The sequence below is a fragment of the Penaeus vannamei genome, chromosome 19, assembly GCF_042767895.1.
Source record: "Penaeus vannamei isolate JL-2024 chromosome 19, ASM4276789v1, whole genome shotgun sequence".
NCBI lineage: Eukaryota > Metazoa > Arthropoda > Malacostraca > Decapoda > Penaeidae > Penaeus > Penaeus vannamei.
This window is the reverse complement of record NC_091567.1, coordinates 14585308-14593231: the sequence shown is the minus strand read 5'-3', so window position 1 is coordinate 14593231 and position 7924 is coordinate 14585308. Positions and strand designations below refer to the sequence as shown.

The 7924-nt window shown below is 39.3% G+C and overlaps 1 protein-coding gene across 1 annotated transcript in view; it reads left to right on the top strand.

Moving 5' to 3' along the window:
• The first annotated feature begins 7186 nt into the window (after positions 1 to 7186).
• The window catches only part of LOC113830111 (uncharacterized), a 22057-nt gene continuing 21319 nt past the window's right edge, over positions 7187 to 7924 (top strand). Inside the window, exon 1 of the mRNA XM_070133955.1 lies at positions 7187 to 7264. The gene's annotated coding sequence lies outside the window, so the exon portion shown is untranslated. The remainder of the gene's footprint in view (positions 7265 to 7924) is intronic.

Sequence of the window (7924 nt, the reverse complement as noted above, 5' to 3'; positions counted from 1 at the left end):
CTTATGAGAATGAGAATGAGTGAGAAACCGCCCTTCTTATGAGAATGAGTGAGAAACCGCCCTTCTTATGAGAATGAGAATGAGTGAGAAACCGCCCTTCTTATGAGAATGAGAACGAGTGAGAAACCGCCCTTCTTATGAGAATGAGAATGAGTGAGAAACCGCCCTTCTTATGAGAATGAGAATGAGTGAGAAACCGCCCTTCTTATGAGAATGAGAATGAGTGAGAAACCGCCCTTCTTATGAGAATGAGAATGAGTGAGAAACCGCCCTTCTTATGAGAATGAGAATGAGTGAGAAACCGCCCTTCTTATGAGAATGAGAATGAGTGAGAAACCGCCCTTCTTATGAGAATGAGTGAGAAACCGCCCTTCTTATGAGAATGAGAATGAGTGAGAAACCGCCCTTCTTATGAGAATGAGAACGAGTGAGAAACCGCCCTTCTTATGAGAATGAGAATGAGTGAGAAACCGCCCTTCTTATGAGAATGAGAATGAGTGAGAAACCGCCCTTCTTATGAGAATGAGAATGAGTGAGAAACCGCCCTTCTTATGAGAATGAGAATGAGTGAGAAACCGCCCTTCTTATGAGAATGAGAATGAGTGAGAAACCGCCCTTCTTATGAGAATGAGAATGAGTGAGAAACCGCCCTTCTTATGAGAATGAGAACGAGTGAGAAACCGCCCTTCTTATGAGAATGAGAATGAGTGAGAAACCGCCCTTCTTATGAGAATGAGAATGAGTGAGAAACCGCCCTTCTTATGAGAATGAGAATGAGTGAGAAACCGCCCTTCTTATGAGAATGAGAATGAGTGAGAAACCGCCCTTCTTATGAGAATGAGAATGAGTGAGAAACCGCCCTTCTTATGAGAATGAGAATGAGTGAGAAACCGCCCTTCTTATGAGAATGAGAATGAGTGAGAAACCGCCCTTCTTATGAGAATGAGAACGAGTGAGAAACCGCCCTTCTTATGAGAATGAGAATGAGTGAGAAACCGCCCTTCTTATGAGAATGAGAATGAGTGAGAAACCGCCCTTCTTATGAGAATGAGAATGAGTGAGAAACCGCCCTTCTTATGAGAATGAGAATGAGTGAGAAACCGCCCTTCTTATGAGAATGAGAATGAGTGAGAAACCGCCCTTCTTATGAGAATGAGAATGAGTGAGAAACCGCCCTTCTTATGAGAATGAGAATGAGTGAGAAACCGCCCTTCTTATGAGAATGAGAATGAGTGAGAAACCGCCCTTCTTATGAGAATGAGAATGAGTGAGAAACCGCCCTTCTTATGAGAATGAGAATGAGTGAGAAACCGCCCTTCTTATGAGAATGAGAATGAGTGAGAAACCGCCCTTCTTATGAGAATGAGAATGAGTGAGAAACCGCCCTTCTTATGAGAATGAGAATGAGTGAGAAACCGCCCTTCTTATGAGAATGAGAATGAGTGAGAAACCGCCCTTCTTATGAGAATGAGAATGAGTGAGAAACCGCCCTTCTTATGAGAATGAGAATGAGTGAGAAACCGCCCTTCTTATGAGAATGAGAATGAGTGAGAAACCGCCCTTCTTATGAGAATGAGAATGAGTGAGAAACCGCCCTTCTTATGAGAATGAGAATGAGTGAGAAACCGCCCTTCTTATGAGAATGAGAATGAGTGAGAAACCGCCCTTCTTATGAGAATGAGAATGAGTGAGAAACCGCCCTTCTTATGAGAATGAGAATGAGTGAGAAACCGCCCTTCTTATGAGAATGAGAATGAGTGAGAAACCGCCCTTCTTATGAGAATGAGTGAGAAACCGCCCTTCTTATGAGAATGAGAATGAGTGAGAAACCGCCCTTCTTATGAGAATGAGAACGAGTGAGAAACCGCCCTTCTTATGAGAATGAGAATGAGTGAGAAACCGCCCTTCTTATGAGAATGAGAATGAGTGAGAAACCGCCCTTCTTATGAGAATGAGAATGAGTGAGAAACCGCCCTTCTTATGAGAATGAGAACGAGTGAGAAACCGCCCTTCTTATGAGAATGAGAATGAGTGAGAAACCGCCCTTCTTATGAGAATGAGAATGAGTGAGAAACCGCCCTTCTTATGAGAATGAGAATGAGTGAGAAACCGCCCTTCTTATGAGAATGAGAATGAGTGAGAAACCGCCCTTCTTATGAGAATGAGAACGAGTGAGAAACCGCCCTTCTTATGAGAATGAGAATGAGTGAGAAACCGCCCTTCTTATGAGAATGAGAATGAGTGAGAAACCGCCCTTCTTATGAGAATGAGAATGAGTGAGAAACCGCCCTTCTTATGAGAATGAGAATGAGTGAGAAACCGCCCTTCTTATGAGAATGAGTGAGAAACCGCCCTTCTTATGAGAATGAGAATGAGTGAGAAACCGCCCTTCTTATGAGAATGAGAATGAGTGAGAAACCGCCCTTCTTATGAGAATGAGAATGAGTGAGAAACCGCCCTTCTTATGAGAATGAGAATGAGTGAGAAACCGCCCTTCTTATGAGAATGAGAATGAGTGAGAAACCGCCCTTCTTATGAGAATGAGAATGAGTGAGAAACCGCCCTTCTTATGAGAATGAGAATGAGTGAGAAACCGCCCTTCTTATGAGAATGAGAATGAGTGAGAAACCGCCCTTCTTATGAGAATGAGAACGAGTGAGAAACCGCCCTTCTTATGAGAATGAGAATGAGTGAGAAACCGCCCTTCTTATGAGAATGAGAATGAGTGAGAAACCGCCCTTCTTATGAGAATGAGAATGAGTGAGAAACCGCCCTTCTTATGAGAATGAGAATGAGTGAGAAACCGCCCTTCTTATGAGAATGAGAATGAGTGAGAAACCGCCCTTCTTATGAGAATGAGAATGAGTGAGAAACCGCCCTTCTTATGAGAATGAGAATGAGTGAGAAACCGCCCTTCTTATGAGAATGAGAATGAGTGAGAAACCGCCCTTCTTATGAGAATGAGAATGAGTGAGAAACCGCCCTTCTTATGAGAATGAGAATGAGTGAGAAACCGCCCTTCTTATGAGAATGAGAATGAGTGAGAAACCGCCCTTCTTATGAGAATGAGAATGAGTGAGAAACCGCCCTTCTTATGAGAATGAGAATGAGTGAGAAACCGCCCTTCTTATGAGAATGAGAATGAGTGAGAAACCGCCCTTCTTATGAGAATGAGTGAGAAACCGCCCTTCTTATGAGAATGAGAATGAGTGAGAAACCGCCCTTCTTATGAGAATGAGAATGAGTGAGAAACCGCCCTTCTTATGAGAATGAGAATGAGTGAGAAACCGCCCTTCTTATGAGAATGAGAATGAGTGAGAAACCGCCCTTCTTATGAGAATGAGAATGAGTGAGAAACCGCCCTTCTTATGAGAATGAGAATGAGTGAGAAACCGCCCTTCTTATGAGAATGAGAACGAGTGAGAAACCGCCCTTCTTATGAGAATGAGTGAGAAACCGCCCTTCTTATGAGAATGAGAATGAGTGAGAAACCGCCCTTCTTATGAGAATGAGAACGAGTGAGAAACCGCCCTTCTTATGAGAATGAGAATGAGTGAGAAACCGCCCTTCTTATGAGAATGAGAACGAGTGAGAAACCGCCCTTCTTATGAGAATGAGAATGAGTGAGAAACCGCCCTTCTTATGAGAATGAGAATGAGTGAGAAACCGCCCTTCTTATGAGAATGAGTGAGAAACCGCCCTTCTTATGAGAATGAGAATGAGTGAGAAACCGCCCTTCTTATGAGAATGAGAATGAGTGAGAAACCGCCCTTCTTATGAGAATGAGAATGAGTGAGAAACCGCCCTTCTTATGAGAATGAGAATGAGTGAGAAACCGCCCTTCTTATGAGAATGAGAATGAGTGAGAAACCGCCCTTCTTATAACACTAGCAAGAGGAATGAATAAGGTGCGACAAGCGGAATGAGAAAAGAGAAAAGAGTGAAACAATTTTGAACAGTCAGGAAAGATTTATTTTAATTGCTAATGATTAGTGAAAGTAAACCTTGTCACATTGTCGAAAATTTAACAAGCGAAAAAAATCCATCATAATATAAGGGGATTGTGAAGTTTTGAGTGATTCTTGGCAATAAAAGAATAAATACATAAAAGTGGGGTGATAATCAGTGTAAAGAGAGGCTTGCGTTTGGCTGGGAAGCATCATTGCCAAATTCCCATGTTTTATTTTCTATTTTTTCTCTCTCTTTACTTTTTTTCTTAGAAGGTAGATTACAATGAGAAGCCTGATTATAGATAAATGACATATAGGACTGGAGGAATAATAACTATATCAGTATCATAAATTGTGTTTAGTCCTTTTTTAATCTCTGTACATCACGTATTGTTTTTCGTGATTCATATAACATTTCTCTCTATAAACTGAATAAAAAGTTGTTCGTTAATTGCGTCTCCTGCATATAATCTCTGTACACGTTCGTTTGTGTGTTTATGTGTGCGTGTGTGTGTGTGGGCAACTATTTATATTCGGGTTTAGGATTATAATTATGTTTTTTCATAGGGGGGGGAGACATCCAGGTGGCGGTATTTATAATGAAAGTGATAGTAATAGCTCATAGATAACTTAAGCATGGCTATATCGACTTATTTGTGTCTTAATTTGGAAAGAGCAATCTTTTTAAATGGCATATTGGCTAAAAAGGTTGTGATATTGGTACCCTAACAATAACAATGATAACCATGATAACACTAATAATGATATTGAAAGTGATAATGGTGATAATGATAATGATACTTTTAACAATAATCGTAACATTAATAGCAACAATAGCAATAAAAGTAACTATCTATCCCCTATAGCGGCCTCACACCCTTAATTTGCAACCATGCAAAACTACAGCATAGAACCGAAAGTGATAGTGAAAGGTGACTGGTGTTGCGCGCATCTTAAAAAAAACAAGGCAGGGGGAGTCAAAGTCCGCGGTGCAGGCGTAAAAATGAACGAATGAAGGCGAGGTCGAACGCGCAACGAACGCGTCTGAGAAATCGGTTGCAACGAAGGTCGTCGGTCTTCATCGCTTTATATCTCGACCATCCCTTGCTGCTCCTCCCTCATCCATAGACTACTGGCCTGTAAGAAGAAGGCCATTCTGTCTGATTTGTTAGGCACAAAAATAGCCGGTGCACGAGATAGTTTCATTCCATTATACATGAAAAGTGGGAGCGAGTTGCTTCTCCTGGAGCGGCCATGACACTTTCTACACGAGAGGCCACAGCAGAGGGTATTTGTGTTGTTAAGGTTCAGCAAAGTCAAATGACCGATTTTGTTCTCTATATTTGTTAGTGATAAAATATTCTTTGTTTGTAAGATATGCACTGTATTTCTGTTGTTTCTTTCAGGCTTTCTTATTGACCTGATACCATTCAGTGTGTTTTGTGCATATATATATATATATATATATATATATATATATATATATATATATATATATATATATATATATATATATATATATATATGTATATATATATATATATATATATATATATATATATACATATATATATACATATATATATATATATATATAAATATATATATATATTTATATATATATATATGTATATATATATGTATATATATATATATATATATATATATATATATGTATCTATATTTATATATATATGCGTGTGCGTGTGTGTATGTGTGTGTGTGTGTGTGTGTGTGTGTGTGTGTGTGTGTGTGTGTGTGTACATATATATGTATATATTTTATGTGTATATATATATATATATATATATATATATATATATATATATATATATATATATATATATAATATATATGTATGTATATACACGCAGACACACACACACACACACACACACACACACACACACACACACTCACACACACACACACACACACACACACACACACACACACACACACACACACACACACACACACACACACACACACACACACACACACACACACACACACACACACACACACACACACACACACACACACACGCACGCACAAGCACACACACACAGATGATAATTATGATAAAAATGATAATAATGATGATAATAATACGATAATATTGATGATGATAATAATAATATAATATAATGATAATACTAATGATAATGATAATAATGTTACAGATAATGATAATGATATTAACGATAAGAATAAGAAAGATGATGATAATGATGATGATAATGATAGTAGTAATGATAATAGGAATAGTGATAATAACAATAATGATGATGATAATGATAATAGTAATAATAATAGGAATAATGATAATAACAATAATAATGATAATGATAATGATAATAACAATAATAATGATAATGATAATGATAATAGCAATAGTAATGATTATAATGATATCAACAATAACAAGAACAATGTTTATGATAATAATCCTAAATCAATACCAATAGATCAATAGGGATGATAACACTATTGTTATCCTTATTCTAGCAACGAAAACAACATTGCGTCATGATATATACTACTACACTGAAAACTCTGTCATCATCTGACATTCAGCCACAGGATGCTAGAGTCCCACGTACATAGGACACGTTGTGACACATTGCCTCCCCCACCCCCCTCCCTGGGTCTCTCTCTCTCTCTCTCTCTCTCTCTCTCTCTCTCTCTCTCTCTCTCTGTCTCTCTCTCTCTCTCTCTCTCTCTCTCTCTATCTTTCTTTTCTTTCTCTCTCTCTCTCTCTCTTTATCTCTTCTCTCTCTCTTTCTCAGTCTATGCATCTGTATCTCTATCTATCTGTCTGTGTTTCTGTGTGCCTGTGTGCGTGTCTACATCACCTATCCTTTACTCCTGTCTCCCTCATTCTCTTCTTACCCCCCAGTGTCACTCTCTCTATCCATCTCCCAAGCTCTCTCTCCTCTTGATCCTTCACTCCTCTCCCTCCCCCTAGTCTCCCTCTCCCTCTCCCTCTATCCCTCTCCCAACTTCTCCTCTCCTCCCCTCCCCTCTCCTACCTTCCTCTCCACTTCCTCTCTTCCCCTCCCCTCTCCTGCCTTCCTATCCACTTCCTCCCTCCTTTCCCCCCTCCCTCCTTTCCCCCCTCCCTCCTTTCCCCTTCCTACCCTATTCCCACTATCCCCTCCCCTCCCCTACCACTCCTCCCCCCATGCCCTCTTTCCTTCCTCTCCAACCTCTCCTGCCCCCCCCCCCTCTTCTCCCCTTGCCAGCTCTCTCTCTCTTTCTCTTCCCCTCAGTTACCCTGGAGACTGTGTTGGGTGAAGTCAGCTGAATGTGTGAGTGGAATAATGAGTAATCTGTGCATGGACAGAGAGGAAATAAGGAAGAAAATAAGGAATGCGTAATAAGTATGAGGACGAAAATGAGAAATATATCAAAAAAGAAAGAAAAAGAAATAACGAAAGAAAGGAAAAAGAAAAAGAAAAACAGAAAAAGTGAACGTGAAAAATTAAGGAAGAGAAGAGAAATAGGAACTGTGAATGATAAAAGACCTACGAATGATTTAAGGAAATAGATGATAATGTGAATGGAAATAGAAATAATTTAGGAAATAATGGAGAAGAGTTTACGTGATAAAGTGCGGAAAATTACAAATCCAGTGAACCTGAATAAGAAAATTATATAATCCTCCTTATTTCTATTTCACAACCTTGTCACAATGTGCCTGGAATATAAAGAAAAAATAATTTGAAAAAATCAGGGTCATAGTGTCACCCAACGTTTATGTAAAAAAAAAAAAATATGTGAACTGGCAACCTCTTACCCTAGCCTTAGTGTCTGTTGTTACTATCACTTGCGCAGTAAAAACGCCCTTTTAGACATTTCCTGAATATCTAGGGGGCGGGAGGTGGCGCGATGTAGCCATGATTCATTCTACAAACACACACCAAAAAAAGAATTAAAAAAAGACATACACATATAAGCACATGGGTACA